This window comes from Oryctolagus cuniculus, chromosome 4 (genome assembly GCF_051225735.1).
Source record: "Oryctolagus cuniculus isolate XC-2025 breed Fujian yellow rabbit chromosome 4, ASM5122573v1, whole genome shotgun sequence".
Lineage (NCBI taxonomy): Eukaryota > Metazoa > Chordata > Mammalia > Lagomorpha > Leporidae > Oryctolagus > Oryctolagus cuniculus.
Window position 1 is genome coordinate 48,463,804 of NC_142870.1, and position 18,547 is coordinate 48,482,350.

Consider the following 18,547-nt stretch of genomic DNA (forward strand, 5'->3'; position numbering starts at 1 on the left):
TAAGAGAGGGAAGAGATGTACAATTTGGGACATGCTCAGGCTGACTTGCCCCAAATGGTAGAGTTAGAAACATACCAGGGGATTCCAATTCAATCCCATCAAGGTGGCATGTACCAATGCCATCTCACTAGTCCAAGTGATCAATTTCAGTTCACAATTGATCATAATGAAAGGACTAAGAATCAAAGGGAGCACATAAACAAGTCTAGTACCTGCTAATACTAACCGATAGAATAAATAAAGGGGAGAGTGATCCAACATGGGAAGCGAGATACTCAGCAGACTCATAGAATGGCAGATGTCCTAAATAGCACTCTGGCCTCAGAATCAGCCCTAAAGGCATTCGGATCTGGCTGAAAAGCCCATGAGAGTATTTCAGGCATGGAAAGCCAAGACACTCTGGAAAAAAAAAAAAACCTAAATGAAAGATCTCTGTGAGTGAGTTCCCAGTGGGAAGAACATGTCTTCAAAGAAGGAGGTACCTTTCTCTGAAGGGAGGAGAGAACCTCCACTTTGACTATGACCTTGTCTAAACAAGATAAGAATCGGAGAACTCAGAGGGCTTCCATAGCCTTGGAAACTCATGACTGGAGCATGGGGAGATTACTGAGGTCATAAACAAGAGTGTCAATTGGTAAAGTCAACAACAGGAGTCACTGTGCATTTACTCCTCATGTAGGATCTCTGTCCTTAATGTGCTGTGCACTGAGACTTAATGCTATAAAGAGTACTCAAAGAGTATATTTCACTTTGTGTTTCTATGGGGGTGCAAACTGTTGAAAGCTTTACTTAATGTATACTAAACTGATCTTCTGTAAAAAAAAAAAAAAGAAGAAATTATCAATTCCCAACTTGACTCTCACTGGGATTAAACATGACAATAGGTCTGATCTGATTTCATCATCATTTAAAAAATCATCTATTATTTTTCACTTTATGTTTCTGTGTGGGAGCAAACTGTTGAAATCTTTACTTAATGTATGCTAAACTGATCTGTAGATAAAGAGAATCGAAAATGAATCTTGATGTGAATAGAAGGGGAGAGGGAGTGGGAGAGGGGAGGGTTGTGGGTGGGAGGGACGGTATGGGGGGGAAGCCATTGTAATCCATAAGCTGTACTTTGGAAATTTATATTCATTAAATAAAAGTTAAAAAAATATGTAGCATACTTCAAAATATTGTATCTACTTGGAAATTAGCTTTTTTAATTAAAAAACTTTTCTGATTCTACCAATAGAAATTCTTTTGAAACTGAGTACTTTGAGTTGTTCATTACATTCTACACATTAATCTAGAGACTATTTATTCATATAACTGGGATGACCTAGGAAGAATTTTTTCTGTGTATACTTTCATTCCATTAACATTTTCTTTTCTTTACATCTGATAGTTTAAAGTAAATCTAGATCTTTGAGATACCATCAAATACACTGGCATAATACAGATTCCTGATAATGGGAAAAATATTTTTTATAATTTGCATATTTTGTTTTTTTTTTCTGTTTCATAGTTTGATACTATTTTTGCTACTATAGGTTTATAAAGCAAATTGCTTCTATGTGGGTTAGTCAGAGTAAATTTTTACTCTTGTGTTTGTTGAATTTCATTATTTTCCCAATGTAATACCATGAAGCTTAATCTGAATATTTAGAATGCCTTGTGTCAGACCTTCCTATAATTATTGAAAATAGAGTGCATATATATGTGTATATATATATATATTTGTGTGTGTATGGTACATATAACTTTATGACTTACAATAATTGCAATGAAGCAGCTAACATTTACTGACTACTAAACTTAATTGGATTTTTTATATTTGTTGTCTTTTTTGACTTTAAAATAACTCTAGGAATAAGTTTTGTCACTCTCTTTTCTGAATGAAAAACCCAATCTCAGTGTTGTTCATAGCTTGCTAAGACCACACTGGTAAGTAAGGGGTAGGACTATATATGTATTTTTAAAATTTCATCTAAGGTATACAAATTTCATGTATTTTGTATATACAGATTCAGAAGCATAGTGTTATTTTCCACCCTATCCTCCCTTCTTCCACGCTCCCACCATTCTTTCTTCTCCCTCTCCTATTCCTATTCTTATTTTTTACAATGATCTATTTTCAGTTAACTTTATACTCATGAGATTAACCATACACTAAGTAAAGAGTTCAACAAATAGTATGAGCAAAAAAACCACATTGTTTTCAACAGTAGAGTCAGAGCTATTAAAAATCATCACATCTCAACATGTCACTTTCACTCCTATAGGTTACCTTTTAGGTACTCTGTTAGCTACCTAATACTATATATTCTCTTTGGAACTACCTTATTTCACTTAAGTATAATGGTTTCCAGTTGCATCCATTTTGTTGCAAACTATAGGATTTCATTTTTTTTACTGCTGTGTATTACATACCATATATATGTATATATACCATATTTTATGTGTGTATATACACACATAATATATACATATACATCCTACACACACACATACACACACACACACACATATATATGGTGTATATATACCATAACTTATTTATCCAGTCTTTAGTTGATAGACATCTGAGTTGATTCCCTATCTTAACTATTGTGAATTGAGCTTCAATAAACATGGGAGTAGAGATCAGTCTTTTATAAGCTGATTTCTTTTGGTTTGGGTAAATTCTAAGGAGTGGGATGGCTAGGTCATATGGTAGTGCAGTCTTCTAAGGTATCTCCATACTGGCTTCCACAGTGATTGCAGTTTACATTCCCACCAGCAGTGGATTAAGGTACCTTTTTCCCCACATACTTGCCAGCATTTTTTATTTGTTAATTTCTATATGAGAGCCATTCTAACTGAAGTGAAATAAAACCTCATTGTGGTTTGGAATTGCATTTCTCTGATGGCTAGTGATCCTGAGCATTTTTTCATGTGTTTTTTTGGCAATTTGAAAATTCCTGTTCAAATCCTTTGCCCATTTCTTTAACTGGTTTGCTTGTTTGTTGTTGTTTTCTTGAGTTCTGTATATATTCTGGTTATTAATCCTTTACCAGTTGAATAGTTTGCAAATAATTTTTCCCATTCTGTCAGTTGCCTCTTGACTTTGCTGAGTATTTCTTGATGTTATCCCATTTGTCAATTTTGGCTTTCATTGCCTATACTTCTGGGGTCTTTTCCAAGAAGTCTTGGCCAATGCCAATGTATTGCCAAGTTTCCCCAATATTCTTCTGTAGTAATTGGATGGGATTGGGCCACAGATTTAGGTCTTTGATCCATTTGAGGGATTTTTGTGTAAGGTCTAAGGTAGAGGTCTTGTTTCATACTTCTCACTGAGATCCAGTTTTCTCAACACTATTTATTGAAGAGACTGTCCTTGATCCAGAGACTGTTTTAGCTCTTTTGTCAAAGATTAGTTTGTTGTAAATGTGTGGATTGATTTCTGGAGTTTTTATTCTGTTCCATTGGATTACATGTCTGTTTTTTTGTTTGTTTGTTTGTTTGTTTGTTTTTTGTTGGTTGGTTGCCAGTATCAGTCTTTTTTTTTTCTTTTTTGAATTTTTTAAAACTTTTATTTAATAAATATAAATTATGAAAGTCCAACTTTTGGATTATAGCAGTTTTCCCCCCCATAGCCACCCTCCCACCCGCAAACCATCCCATGTTCTACTCTCTCTCCCATCCTATTCTTCATTAAGATTCATTTTTCATTATCTTTATATAGCGAAGATCAACTTAGTATATACTAAGTAAAGATTTCAACAATTTGCACACACTCAGACACACAAAGTGTAAAGTACCATTTGAATACTAATTTTACCATTAATTTGCATAGTACAACACATTAAGGATAGAGATCCTATAGGGGGAATAAGTGCACAGTGATTCCTGTTGTTGATTTAACAATTGACACTCCTACTTATTATGTCAGTAATCCCCCTAGGCTCTTGTCATGAGTTGCCAAGGCTGTGGAAGCCTCTGGAGTTCACAGACTCTGGCCTTATTTAGACAAGGCCATAATCAAAGTAGAAGTTCTCTCCTCCCTTCAGAGAAAGGTACCACCTTCTTTGATGGCCTGTTCTTTCCACTGGGATCTCACTCACAGAGATCTTTCATTTAGGTTTTTTTTCCCCCAGAGTGTCTTGGCTTTCCATTTTTTTGTTGTCTTCTATTTCTTTCTTTAATGATTTGTAATTTTCAATGTAGAGATCTTTGGCATCCTTGGTTAAACTTATTCTAAGATTTTAAAAATTTTTTGAAGATATTGTGAACGGGATTCATCTTAGAAGTTAGTAGGGCCAATATTAAAAGTGGTTACAGAGTTAAAGCTCTTGCCCCAGTGCAGTGCTGTTTCACAGAGACTAGATTATAGGAAACCTCTTTGTTATCAACTGTCTTTACCCCTCTTCTTTATTGTTCCCCACTTTTATGTAACTCCCTGCCCCCAGAACATCAAAGGATTAAACTCTACTTGGAACAAAACCTTTGAAGCATTTCATACCATGTTCTAAATTTTGTATTTTTGATTGTCACACCCAGGTATCTTTCATGGAGGTATTCTGTTTTACCCTCTCCTTAGAAGATGCTGAGATGAACAGAAATTTGAAGCAGCCTTGCAATATCAGTGGGAAAGCAAATACTAATTGATATTACTTTCTGTGTTGCTGAGTTGCTTTCAAATAGCTTTGTAACAATTTGGGTTGCTTACGAACCTAAATTTCTGCCATCAGAGTGCTGAATAAGCACTAGTTTTAGAAATAAACTGAATAAATGTAATGGACTTACATGATTTGTACAGAATTTTCAAAGCATCAGATATTATCTATGTATTGGAAACAAAGTGGCCTGCAGTTCATTATTCTATTGAATATATCCATATAACTTTATTCTCAAGATTACATATTACTCTCTTAACAGTATTGTGAAAATATTCTTGCCTACAACGTAAAATAATAGCTACCTGAACACTTCCTACATGACTAAATAATCACAAATCTAATAGACCCTTATCTGAAAGGACTTTATGCCTGGAGGATAAGCATCAGAGACTCTGCATAGACTAATGAAACTCATCTGGAATACAAAGAGAAAATTGGAACCAATAGCAACAATTTTATTAGTTGCCAAGAAATCCTTTGATGCAATTCACTGGGACTACTTATATGTTAAGAAAATTTGGCTTTAGGGACAAATAGAGCAGATAGCACAATTTATTTTCAACCCATTTATATGGTTCAAATCAATGGTTTACAATCTCCCTTTCCCTTCCTTATTGCTGCATTGGCGAGGAAGTAAGTATGATTTCCATTACTGCTGTCAGTCTTCAGGCTGACTCTGATGCTATGATCCACACAGATCCCAAAGGGATCTGAAGAGTATTCAGATGGAGGTTCACAGGTTAATTAATATGTGCTGATAATCTAGTACTGGTGCTGAAAGCTCTAACATCATCTGTCTTGAAAACATTAAAAGTAATGTCAGAATTTTGAATGGCTGCAGGCTGCACAGTCAATGGGAGAGAATCAGAAATACTATCGTGACAGAATATTTTCTGTTAATATTACTACTGTGTGATGTTTAAAATAAAATAAAATTTAAAAAGAGTTGATTTGGGATTCTCATTGGTAATGACTAATTAATAAAGTAAGCAAAATATTTTAAAAATGAACTGTGAATTGATGCTAAATTTTTAAAAAGTAGATTTCACTAAATCTGAGGAGGACTAAACCTTGTTAGAGTGCATACCTCTTTAAGATTTAATTCGCTAAGTCAAATTCTAACTCCATACCTTTCTGTAACTTTTTATAAATGAAGAAATTAATTTCTTCAGTCAAGTGAGACTATATAGTCATGTTGAAACCCAGTGAAAGCATATGCTGCCTTAGAAAAAGGATTGTCTGCTTCATTGGAAGCTGTTTAATGGTATACGTCATGACTCAATTAAGCTTGCTATGGCTTGTCAAAAGGAATTTTCCACTGCATATTGCTATGGAAGAGCCTATTACACACAAATAACTACACAACCTTGCATAATCGACAGACTGAAAACGTATGATCCATTGAAAAATATGAAAGAGGACCATAGTAGCCAGCTTCTTTCCAGTTCATGAAAACAAATGGCAATAAAGTTGCAGACATTAACGAAAATGGACAAAATTCAGAGGGATTAGCTAGGGTGAAAATAGAAAAGGTTTTTACAATTGTTAATGTTATGGAGAAAAACATTCTTCGTTTATTCATCCAAATATGGTGTTAGTAACCTTTCTAAAATGGTAAATCTTTTCTTGCTTGGGTATCATAATAATCAATGGGTTGAAGGGTAGTGGAATAAGAGGCCTGGATGATTTGTGCTGACTCATGAATTGATGTTAATAAAGAAGGTTTACTGTGGGCAATACCTTTAACTGCCAACTCTCAAGAAAAGAAAGGGGGCCAGGATATTGTCATGACAGGTAGCTCTGGTGCCACTGGAAATTGTTGTATGTGATAACCTTTGGCCATGAACAGTCAATAAGCTAGCTATATCAGATTCCGCATGCTAGAGATCCCTTTTAAATTAATCATAAAACTTAAATGTAAGTCCTAGATGATAACAGAATGTGTTTAATTAATACAACAACCCTAGACAAATTAAATTGTATTCTTCAACAAAAGATTACTGTGTCATGTATACTAATATGGATAATCTCTGTTGAGTCTTCCGTAAAAATCTGTAACTGCCTGTACCCCTGGATGCAGTATTTTCAGCTACCTGATTACCTTATCCTTACAAAGGTAATACATGGCCGGCGGCGCTGTGGGTCAATAGGCTAATCCTCCGCCTGCAGCACCAGCACACCAGGTTCTAGTCCCAGTCGTGGTGCCGGATTCTGTCCCAGTTGCCCCTCTTCCAGTCCACCTCTCTGCTGTGGCCCAGGAGTGCAGTGGAGGATGGCCCAAGTGCTTGGGCCCTGCACCCCATGGGAGACCAGGAGAAGCACCTGGCTCCTGCCTTCGGATCAGCGCCATGTGCCGGCCACAGCGCGCCAGCCACGGCAGCCACTGGAGGGTGAACCAACGGAAAAGGAAGACCTTTCTCTCTGTCTCTCTCTCTCACTGTCCACTCTGCCTGTCAAAAAACAAAACAAAACAAAACAAACAAACAAAAAAAACCACAAAGGTAATACAGTAGCTCCCTTTTCTGTCCCACAGAATTGAATTGGCACAAGCAGCCTCATACATCAGAAGAGATGATTTTCTTTTTTTTTTCTTTTCTTTTTTTTTTTTAACTTTATTTAGTGAATATAAATTTCCAAAGTACAGTTTATGGATTACAAAGGCTCACCCCCCATAACTTCCCTCCCACTAGCACCCCTCCCATCTCCCGCTCCCTCTCCCATTCCATTCACATCAAGACTCATTTTCAATTATCTTTACATACAGAAGATCGATTTAGTATATATTAAGTAAAGATTTCATCAGTTTGCACCCACACAGAAACACAAAGTGTAAAATACTGTTTCAGTACTAGTTATAGCATTACTTCACATTGGAAAACACATTAAGGACAGATCCCACATGAGAAGTAAGTACACAGTGACTCCTGTTGTTGACTTAACAATGTGACACTCTTGTTTATGGTGTCAGTGTTCTCCCTAGGCTCTAGTCATGAGATAACAAGGCTATGGAAGCCTTTTGAGTTCGCCGATTTCGATCTTACTCAGACAGGGTCATAGTCAAAGTGGAAGTTCTCTCCTCCCTTCAGAGAAAGGTACCTCCTTCTTTGATGGCCCTGTTCTTTCCACTGGGATCTCACTCGCAGAGATCTTTCATTTAGGTTTTTTTTTAAACTTTTATTTAATGAATATAAATTTCCAAAGTACAGCTTATGGATTACAATGGCTTTCCCCCCCATAACGTCCCTCCCACCCGCCACCCTCCCCTTTCCCACTCTCTCTCCCCTTTCATTCACATCAAGATTCATTTTCGATTCTCTTTATATACAGATGATCAGTTTAGCATACATTAAGTAAAGATTTCCGTAGTGTAGTGGTTATCACATTTGCCTAACACGCGAAAGGTCCCCGGTTCGTGACCGGGTGGAAACAGAGGGTGTTTTTTTTTTTTTTTTTTTTTTTTTTTGCCAGAGTGTCTTGGCTTTTCATGCCTAAAATACTCTCATGGGCTCTTCAGCCATATCCGACTCCCTTAAGGGCTGATTCTGAGACCAAAGTGCTATTTAGGACATCTGCCATTCTATGAGTCTTCTGTGGATCCCACTTCCCATGTTGGATCGTTCTCTCCCTTTTTTTTTTTTTTTCTATCAGTTAGTATTCCAAACACTAGTCTTGTTTGTGTGATCCCTTTGATTCTTAGACCTATCAGTGTGATCAATTGTGAACTGAAATTGATCACTTGGACTAGTGAGATGGCATTGGTACATGCCACCTTGATGGGATTGAATTGGAATCCCCTGGCACATTCTAACTTCACCATTTGGGGCAAGTCCGATTGAGCATGTCCCAAATTGTACATCTTCTCCCTCTCTTATTCCCACTCTAATATTTAACAGGGATCACTTTTCAGTTAAATTTAAACACCTAAGAATAATTGTGTGTTAATTACAGAGTTCAACCAATAGTACTAGAACAAAAAAAATACTAAAATGGATAAAGTATTACATTGTACAGCAACAGTCAGGACAAGGGTTGATCAAGTCACTGTTTCTCATAGTGTCCATTTCACTTCAACAGGTTTCCCTTTTGGTGCTCAGTTAGTTGTCACCGATCAGGGAGAACATATGTTATTTTTCCCTTTGGGACTGGCTTAATTCATTCAGCATAATGTTTTCCAGATTCCTCCATTTTGTTGCAAATGGTCAGTGCAGTGGCTCACTAGGCCAATCCTCTGCCTGCAGCACCAGCACACCGGGTTCTAGTCCTGGTCGGGGAGCCAAATTCTGTCCCGGTTGCCCCTCTTCCAGTCCAGCTCTCTGCTGTGGCCTGGGAGTGCAGTGAAGGATGGCCCAAGTGCTTGGGCCCTGCACCCGCTTGGGAGACCAGGAGAAGCAGATAGTGGGTGGGCCAGTGGCGCAATGGATAACGCGTCTGACTATGGATTAGAAGATTCTAGGTGATTTTCTTTTTAAATGAGAAAAAGTTTAAGTGGAATCTGGGATATCACTCAGGAAATAGGACCAAGACTGAGTCAGTCAAGCAAGCATATTTAGGGAGCAAGGGACAATACAATAAACCATACAGGGCTTAGGATACACTGTCACAAAGCTCATTACAACTCCCAACAAAGTTTAGTTCATCTATCAAGTCATGCACTCTATAATCACGGAGGAGTTTACTGTCTAACTCATACATTTTCTGTTAAAACTTGCCAACCTACAGGTTGAATTCAACATCTCTGTGGAAAACCTACCCAAGATCCTACCTTCCTGGGTTCTTAATTGCCTCTCCTTCAGCAGCTGTTGTCTCCACTATCTTCAGTACTCAGATTTCTGGGCATTCCCTGGAACATGAATTATCAAGAGCTACACTTTCCAGTGGACCTTTCTGCATGATGTGAATGTTTTATTCATCCTATCCAATATGTACATCATGATAGCCTATTTGAAATGTGGCAAGTGCAACACTAAGGAACATTCTTTTCAATTAATTTAAATATAAATAGCCACATGTGGCTAGTAGCTAAACACGGATCTGGACAAAACAGATCTAGAATTTTTCCACTTAAGAAAATTTAATAGCAGTACTTTTTATTTCATCTTTATCACTCTATCATTTTTAACATACAGTAATTCTATTTCCTTGACACCTGTTTTTATACTTTTGTTCTCAGAGATTATCCTTTCCACTCCTGATTTTCTTTCTTTTTCCATCCTGGCCTTATGATTGATTCTTTAAAACTTTTCTTTCATGGAGTTCTCATCTTCTTCCTGCTCTTACAGTAACATTGCACTTGATATTTAAATCTACAATCCTGGGGCCGGTGCTGTGGCACAGTGGGTTAAAGCCCTGCCTGAAGCGCCGGCATCCCATATGGGCACCGGTTCTAGTCCCAGCTGCTCCACTTCTAATCCAGCTCTCTGCTGTTTCCTGGGAAAGCAGTAGAAGATGGCCCAAGTCCTTGGGCTCCTGCACCCATGTGGGAGACCCAGAAGAGACTCCTGGCTCCTGGCTTCAGATTGGCGCAGCTCTGGCCATTGTGGCCATCTGGGGAGTGAACCAGCAGATGGAGGACCTCTCTCTCTCTCTCTCTTTGTCTCTATCTCTCTCTGTAACTCTGTCTTTCAAATAAAAATAAAAATCTTAAAAAAACCTTACAATCCTATTCTGTAGTTCCATAGTTCATTCTTCTACTAATAATAACAATGGCTGAGCATCATTCGAACAAAAAGAAAATCAGTTGCAATACAAATTGATATCCTACAAATTTACACAACTGTACATATTATACCACAAATTCATGCACACACACCTCTCCTTAGATTTTTATACTCAATAAATTTGTCCGTTCCTTGGCTAGCTTCCTTTTGCATTTCCATGAGTGACTTTTCCAAACTTTACATATCTCCTATATAAGCACTTCTTTCTTTCAGAAAATGTCCCTACCTTCCAGTTCATTGGGAAAATTGTGGCCTTCAGAGTGAACATCCTTACTTCTAACTCTCCTGATTCATACTCTCTCTTCATTTTATTTAAAAGTACCACCATCCATCCATCTGTGACACAAGTCAGAGACTTGAGAGTCATGTTCTCTTTCCTCTTCACTCTCATGTCTAGGTGACAAACAAGTCCTACCTTTGATTATTGTCATTGTTGTTGTTATTCTCTCTTAGTGCCTTTGGCGTTGCCTTAGTTAAAGTGGCCTAGGCTGTTGGATTTTCTTCCCACCTGATGCTCACAACTCCAAATGTACACTGTTGCTACCAAAGTGCTTTTCCTACAAAATCCTATCAAGTCATTTTCCTGCTTAAAAATTCTTCAGTAACTCCCCATTATCTGCAGGATGAGATCTAAGCTCTTAGCATTTCATACAAGTCCTTTTTGCCTTGAAATCTGGGTCTTTCATTATTTTATGAATTACATCTTCTTTTTACTTTTTTCATCAAAAGTTGAATAATCCTACTGAGGAAATCTAATTTCCAAAATGGTTAAAGTGTCCCAGTTCCTTAGTTGGGATGTCCTTTAAGTCACTTGCCCCAAGTTTCCCTCTATAATTAGCTAGAATTCTACTAGGGAACCTCAGGTTATTTTGTATAGTGATCCAGATATCTTAAAATATAGTCTTTTTTGTTGTTGTTGCTCTAATATCTTGTCTGGCTATACTACAGGTATATTTTAGACTATAATACTGTTTTTCCATAGTGAATTGAAAGAATAGTCAATCCACTTTCAAAAGCTTGTGCTTTGAATTGAAAGATGTAAATTAAATAGAGAATCCACTATCTTACAGGCATGCTTAGGCATGCATACAATATGGGAAAATTTCAAGATGAAATAGGCTCAATAATAAGGTTGGAATGTCAATGGATAAATCCATAATTGTCTTCCGGAGGACTCTTCAAACCTGCAAGGAATATCCAAGGGCAGAACAGCAGATGAGAATGTCCTAAAATAGAAAAAGGAATTATACTTCAGCATATCAAGGACAATCAAAAATAGATTATTAAAGTAGCACCTTAAGAAACTATAGAAAAATCTTGTTCTTTATAAGCTCACCACTTACCACAAAAGGTTTTTTTTTGTAAATGTGAAAATTAGTGTGATTTAATATGAATTTTGCCTTAATTTGATATGTGACAATAAACAGATCCCAAACTTTCTTTTTTTAAACTACTAGAACTTACAAATGAATTTATTAAATTTATAGAATATAAAGGCAACACATAAAGCACTATTGTATCTGTATATATGAACAAAAGGAAATTAAAATATCACCCCTAATATGAAATAACTTGGGAATAAATCTGACAAAGGAGGTGTAACACACTTACACTGTAAATTACAAAGTAATAGTGACAGAAATTTAAACCATAATGAAGAGATGTACCATTTGTGTAGACAGAAAACCCAACATGGAGTTTTCTTTAGAACTAGACATTGAGAAACTGATTCTATATTGTACTGATATTCATGAAAGATGTAAAAAGCATGAATTTTAAGTGCTCTCAAAATAAAAATAACTATCTGAGGTAACACACTTGTGAATTAGCTAGATTTAGCCATTTCAAAAGGTATAAATACTTCAATATATCACACAAGATAAATACATATAATGTTAGCTGTCAAATAAAATTTTTTTAAAATCATATGAAAATGCAAAGGACTTAAAATAACCAAAACCACTTTGAGAAGAGGACAAAGATAGAGGGATAACTTAACTTTGCTTCTTTTTTTTAAAGAAAGCTTTTATTTAATGAATACAAATTTCATAGGTACAGGTTTAGGAATATAGTAGCTCCGTACCCGCCTTCCCACCCTGACTCCCGTCCCACCTCCTACTCCCTCTCCCATCCCATTCTTCATTAAGATTCGTTTTAAATTAACTATATACAGAAGACCAACTCTATACTAAGTAAAGATTTCAACAGTTTGCACCCACACAGACACACAAAGTATAAAATACTCTTTGAAAACAAGTTTTGGGGCCAATGCTGTGGTGTAGCATGTAAAGCGCTCTCCTGCAGTGCCGGCATCCCATATGGGTGCCGGTTTGAGTCCTGGCTGCTCCTCTTCTCAACCAGCTCTCTGCTATGGCCTGGGAAAGCAGCAGAAGATGGCTCAAGTCCTTGGTTCTGCATGCACATTGGAGATCCAGAAGATGCTCCTGATTCTTGGCTTTGGATTGGCACAGCTCCAGCCATTGCACCCAATTGGGGGGTGAACCAGCAGATGGAAGACCTCTCTCTCTGCCTCTCCTCTCTTTGTGTAACACTGACTTTCAAATAAATAAATAAATCTTTAAAAAAAACTTTTACTGTTAATTCTCATACTACAATTCATTTTATTTTTTTTTAGATTTATTTGTTTATTTGAAAGAATTACACAAAAAGAGAGAGAGAAGTCTTCCATCCATTGGTTCACTCCCCAGTTGGCCGCAATGGCTGGAGCTGTGCTGATCCAAAGCCAGGAGCCAGGAGGTTCTTCTGGGTCTCCCACATGGGTGCAGGGGCCCAAGGACTTGGGCCATCTTCTGCTGTTTTCCCAGGCCATAGCAGAGAGCTGGATCAAAAGTGGGTAGCCGGAACTCAAACCAGAACCCATATGGGATGCCAGCACTACAGATTTTACCAGCTACACCACAGCACTGGCCCAGTGTACAACTCATTAAGGACAGAGGTCCTATGTGGTGAGTAAGTGCACAGTGACTCCTGTTGTTGATTTAACAGTTGACACTCTCATTTATGACATCAGTGATCACTCAAGGCCCTTGATGTGAGCTGCCAAGGCTATGGAAGCCTTTTGAGTCCACAAATTCTGTCAGTAAGATCCCAAACTTTCTAAACTTTGCCTAATCTTTAAGAGAGATTATCTCTAAATAAATTGAATACATATTTTGAAACATTACCATATTACAGGGACTGTTCTAAGTATTTACATGCTTGTCATCTTGCATTTATTTAAAGATTTTTTAAAAATATATTTGAAAGGCAGAGTGACAGAGGGAGAGAGACACACATGGCAGGAGGTGGGAGAATATGAGATCTTCCATATATTGGTCCACTCCTTAAATGCCCACAACAGCCAGCAACCAGGAGCGTCTTTCACATAGGTCACAGGAATCCAAGCACTTGTGCCATCATCTACTATTTGCCAGGCACATTAGCAGGAAGCTGGATTGGAAGCACAGCTTAGCAAGGACTCAAACTAAGATTTCCAATATGGGCTGTTTGCATCCCAAGCTAATCTGCTGCACTAAAACACCCATCCTACACTTATCATTTTATTGAATCCACTCTTGGAAAAATTACCTTTCCTATAACGGAGGTAGAGGCAAAGGGATAATACCCTGTACAAAAGTCAAGGAAGAAAGTAAAAGGCCAAGCGGGAAAAACCAACATAAGTCACGGTTTAACAGAAGAATAAGGTATGAGTAGGGAACCTTACTGACAATGGAGTGGCAGCTGTAAGAACCTAGTTGAAGTGGACAGCTGGGTATGTTCACATTCTTGGCAATTGCATTCATGTTGCTAAGCTGGCATTTCTGTTATGCCAACATGCCAGAAAGCCCAATTGTCTGTTTCCCTTTTGCTGCAAACCAGTCTCTTTCCAAGTATTATGTCAGTTTTATCTATATCAAATTTGGTAATAAGAGTGTCTTCAAAAAGTTTATAGCAAATGCATGTTAGTGAAAACTGCACATGGCTTTTATTTTTTCACCAAATAAACATTATTTAATTCATTTTTTATGAAATTTGAAGCAGCCACTTATACATACCCCTTTTAAAAAATAAACAGCTCTAGGGTTCTGGTATTGTATTAAAATTTTGGGGGGGGATGAACAAATAGAATTATACATAAAATTTTTTAAATCTATAGTTTTGTACAATGCTAAAATCCACAAAGCTATAAGAATTTTTAACAGTTGAAAAAAGTAAAATAGAGGGCCCAGTGCTGTGGCACAGTGGGTTTAGGTACCACCCACAGCCTCGGCATCCCAAATGGGCCCCATTTCAAGATCCAGCTGCTCCACTTCGATCCAGCTCTTTAATTGTGCACCTGGGAAAGCAATGGAAGATGGCCCAAGTTCTTAGGACTCTGCTCCCATGTGGGAGATCTGAATGAAGCTTTTGGCTCCTGCCTTGGCCTGGCCCAGCCCTGGCCATTGCTGCTGTTTGGAGAGGGAACCACAGGATGGAAGATTCTCTTTATCTTTCTCTCTCTGTTACTCTGCCTTTCAAATTAATTACTTAATTAATTAATTAATAAAAAGTAAGATAGGTAGTGTTTATTTAACATCCTAGATGATGCTGTCCTGTTGAAATTATGTCGCCACATAAAATCTAAACATGGCAGTTGCTATTAAGATCTAGTAGGGTAGTATGTCTCAAGTATTGTTCTTGTGATTTCTCAGTTGTCCCATCAGTTTTCCCTATTTTAACTGCCAAAAAAACCCCTTCATTTTCATGATGTCCTGTGATGCCATTTTGTCTCCAACTTTCAGAATCTATATATTAAAAAATAGCTTCTGTATTTAAAAGTTATTATTTTATGAATACTAAAATAATATTGCCTTGACAATGACAGAAATGCTTTCTTTTTTTTTTAAAGATTGTATTTATTTAGTTACAGTGAGAGAAGGAGACAGAGAGAGAGGTCTTCCATCAACTGGTTCACTCCTGGAGCTGGGCCACTCTGAAACCAGGAGCCAGGAGCTTCTTCAGGGTCTCCCACAGGGATGGAGGGGCCCAAGCACTTGTGCCATCTTCCACTGTTTTCCCAGGCCATAGCAGAGAGCTGGATCAGAAGAGAAGCAGCTGGGACTAAAACTGGCACCCATATGGGATGCTGGTGCTGCAGGAGTGAGATTAACCTACTGCGCCACAGTGCCAACCCCTAAAAATGCTTTCTAAAGCATCATTTTCTTTTTTAATTTATTTGACAGGCAGAGTTAGACAGTGAGAGAGAGAGAGACAGAGAGAAAGGTCTTCCTTCCATTGGTTCACCTTCCAAATGGCCGCTACGGCTGGAGCTACGCCGATCCGAAGCCAGGAGCCAGGTGCTTCCTCCTGGTCTCCCATGCGGATGCAGGGGCCCAAGCAGTTGGGCCATCCTCCACTGCCTTCCCGGGCCACAGCAGAGAGCTGGACTGGAAGAGGAGGACTAGAACCCAGTGCCCATATGGGATGCTGGCGCTGCTGGCGGAGGATTAACTAAGTGAGCCACGGCGCCAGCCCCCTAAAGCATTTTCTATCAACTATCCATCCAGATGAGGCAGAGCATAGGTACCTTATATTTGTAAAAATTTAGAAGTGTGTTACTTCCCTTGACTTTCAGTTTGTCAGGAATGGTAACCAGGACCTGCCATCTGCTCCTGACAGCTTTGCCTCCTAACCCATAGCCAACATACATGAGTGCAACTTTATCCTCTTCAACCAAGCTTGGTGTCCACTGGGAGCTCTACTTCCTAGAAAATGGCATCCCTCCTCATGGCCAGATGCCAAGTGACAAGACCGGTGGGTGAGGAGAAAACTTCAACATCTTCAGTGAGGCCAGCGTTGGCAAGTCTGGTCCCTTGGCATTGTTTGTAGACCTGAAGCCTATGGCCGTTGAGTAAGTTCTCACGAGCACCTACTGCGAACTCTTCCACAGGCAAGAAAGATGGCTGCCAATAACTCTGCCCATGGGCACTATACCATTGGCAAGGGGATCACTGACCTCATCTTGGACCAAATTTGCAAACCGGCTGACCAGTGTCCAAGCCTGTGGGCTTCTCAGTTTTCCACAGCTTTGGTGGGGGGAACAGGTTCTGGGTTTACTTCCCTGCTGATGGAATGTCTCTCTGTCAATTACAGCACAAAGTCCAAGCTGGAATTCACCATCTACCCAGACCCCCATGTTTCAACAGCTGTGATGAAGCCCTACAACTCCATGCTCAACACTCACACCACCCTGGAGCACTCTGTGCCTTCATGGTAAACAACGAGGCCATCTATGACATCTGTCATAGAAATCTCAATATTACGTACCCAGCCTACACTAATCTGAACTGCCTTAATAGCTAGATTATGTCATCTATCACAGCTTTCCTCTGATTTGATGGAGCCCTGAATGTTGAATTCCAGGCCCTGAATTCCAGGCCAACCTGGAGCCCTATACCTGCATACACTTCTCTCTGGCTACATATGCCCCTGGCATCTCTGCTGAGAAAGCCTACCATGAACAGCATTGCATATCAGAGATTACCAGTGCTTGCTTTGAGCCAGCTAACTGGATGGTGAAAATGTGACCCTTACATGGCTTCGTAAATACATGGCTTCGTCCCTGGTAGTCTATGGTGACGTGGTTCCCAAAGATGTCAGTGCTGTCATAACCACCTTTAACACCAAGAACAGCATCCATTTTGTGGATTGGTACCCCATTGGCTTCAAAATCAGTATTAATTACCATCCTCCAACTGTGGTGCCCAGTGGAGACCGGCCAAGGTGCTGTGAGCTGTGTGCATGCTGAGCAACACCATTGTGAGAGCCTGGGCTCACCTGGACCAAAAGTTTGACCTGATGTGTGCCAGGTGTGCCTTTGTTCATTGGTATGTGGGTTGAGGGGATGCGAGAGAGAGTTTTCTGAAGCTTGTGAGGACATAACTGTCCAAGAGAAGGATGATGAGGAGACTGGTGTGGATTCTGTTGAATGAGAGGATGATGAGGGAGGAGAGAAATGCTAATTTTCCACTCCTTTCAGCCCTACAGCATGTCATAATCTCTGAACTTCAGCTTCAACATTAGCTGACACCCATTAGACTTTTCTTACTACGTTGTCTTCACTCAAATGTAATAATGTCTGTTTTTTTTATGTGAACCTGTAAGCTATTTCCATCAATCTGAAAGTAAAGGCTTTACAAAAATAAAATTGGAATAGCATCAAAATATAATATAAAATTAACCAGATTCTCATGGGGAGCTTCATTTGCTGAGAATCATCTGATAATCCCCAAATCCTTGTGCTTCAGTCTGAGAAACCCTGCTTTGCTCTTAAAAAATAAATAGCTTCCTCTAACAAATGTTTCTCAGAAGATTTTCCAGTAGAAAGAATGGCACAATGAAGTCATACTTTGAGTAAAAGGATAGAACATATTTGGTACACAACCTTTCCCTACAGATATTTCTTTCCAGCCAGGAGAAGGTTTTCCTCTCTATAGAGAGGGTGGTCATGCAATTTATCATCCAAACAGGACATTTTTGAGAGTGGAAGGGCAAGCTATTAATAATTATACCAGGACAACTATGCAACCAGAACTGTCTAAGACACATGGTCATCCTAACTGTGGTGCATGGGGCAGAGAGAGAGGTCATTCATGCACTGAATAGATCAAATAGATTTCATGCTTCATAGGAAATGCTTTTGTCCTTCCTGTATATTTTCTGCGGTCACCCTCTGCAGAAATGATATACTCCCATTCTCAGCACAAATAAAAACCTCTTCATTTACAAAGTAACTTCCTTACTACTTCTCTCCCAGAAATTTAAAGTGTGAGAGTCTCCTTTTATTCATCAACTCAAAGTGTATTCCATGCACCCTCTAATGACTTCAGTCTGATTCTCTTGATGGAGCATTTGACAAGATCTCAGCTGAGATAGCTGATAGTTGAGATGAATAGTCAATGTTAGAGCAGTGCTTTCAAAATTGTTTTTAAAACAATATGGATTACACTTATAAGATATAAAACCATAGACATAAAAATGTTTTACTAAACAATATGCTTGTTTAAACTTGAGACATAAATACACACACATACACACTCTCTCTCTCCCATATACATTTTTAGACTGGTTATGATTGACTCAATTAATTTCATGTCCCACTATGGTTTATAATATATAATTTGAAAACCACTGCTAACCAGCCTTTCT

The 18,547-nt window shown here is 38.6% G+C and overlaps 1 non-coding gene and 1 pseudogene across 1 annotated transcript; both read left to right on the forward strand.

Moving 5' to 3' along the window:
* The first annotated feature begins 7,999 nt into the window (after positions 1–7,999).
* Positions 8,000–8,072, forward strand: TRNAV-AAC (transfer RNA valine (anticodon AAC)). The gene has a single exon. It is a non-coding gene; the product is annotated as a tRNA-Val (tRNA).
* A 7,975-nt stretch (positions 8,073–16,047) lies between these two features.
* LOC100337745 (tubulin alpha chain pseudogene) lies at positions 16,048–17,239 on the forward strand (annotated as a pseudogene).
* The last annotated feature ends 1,308 nt before the right edge of the window (positions 17,240–18,547 follow it).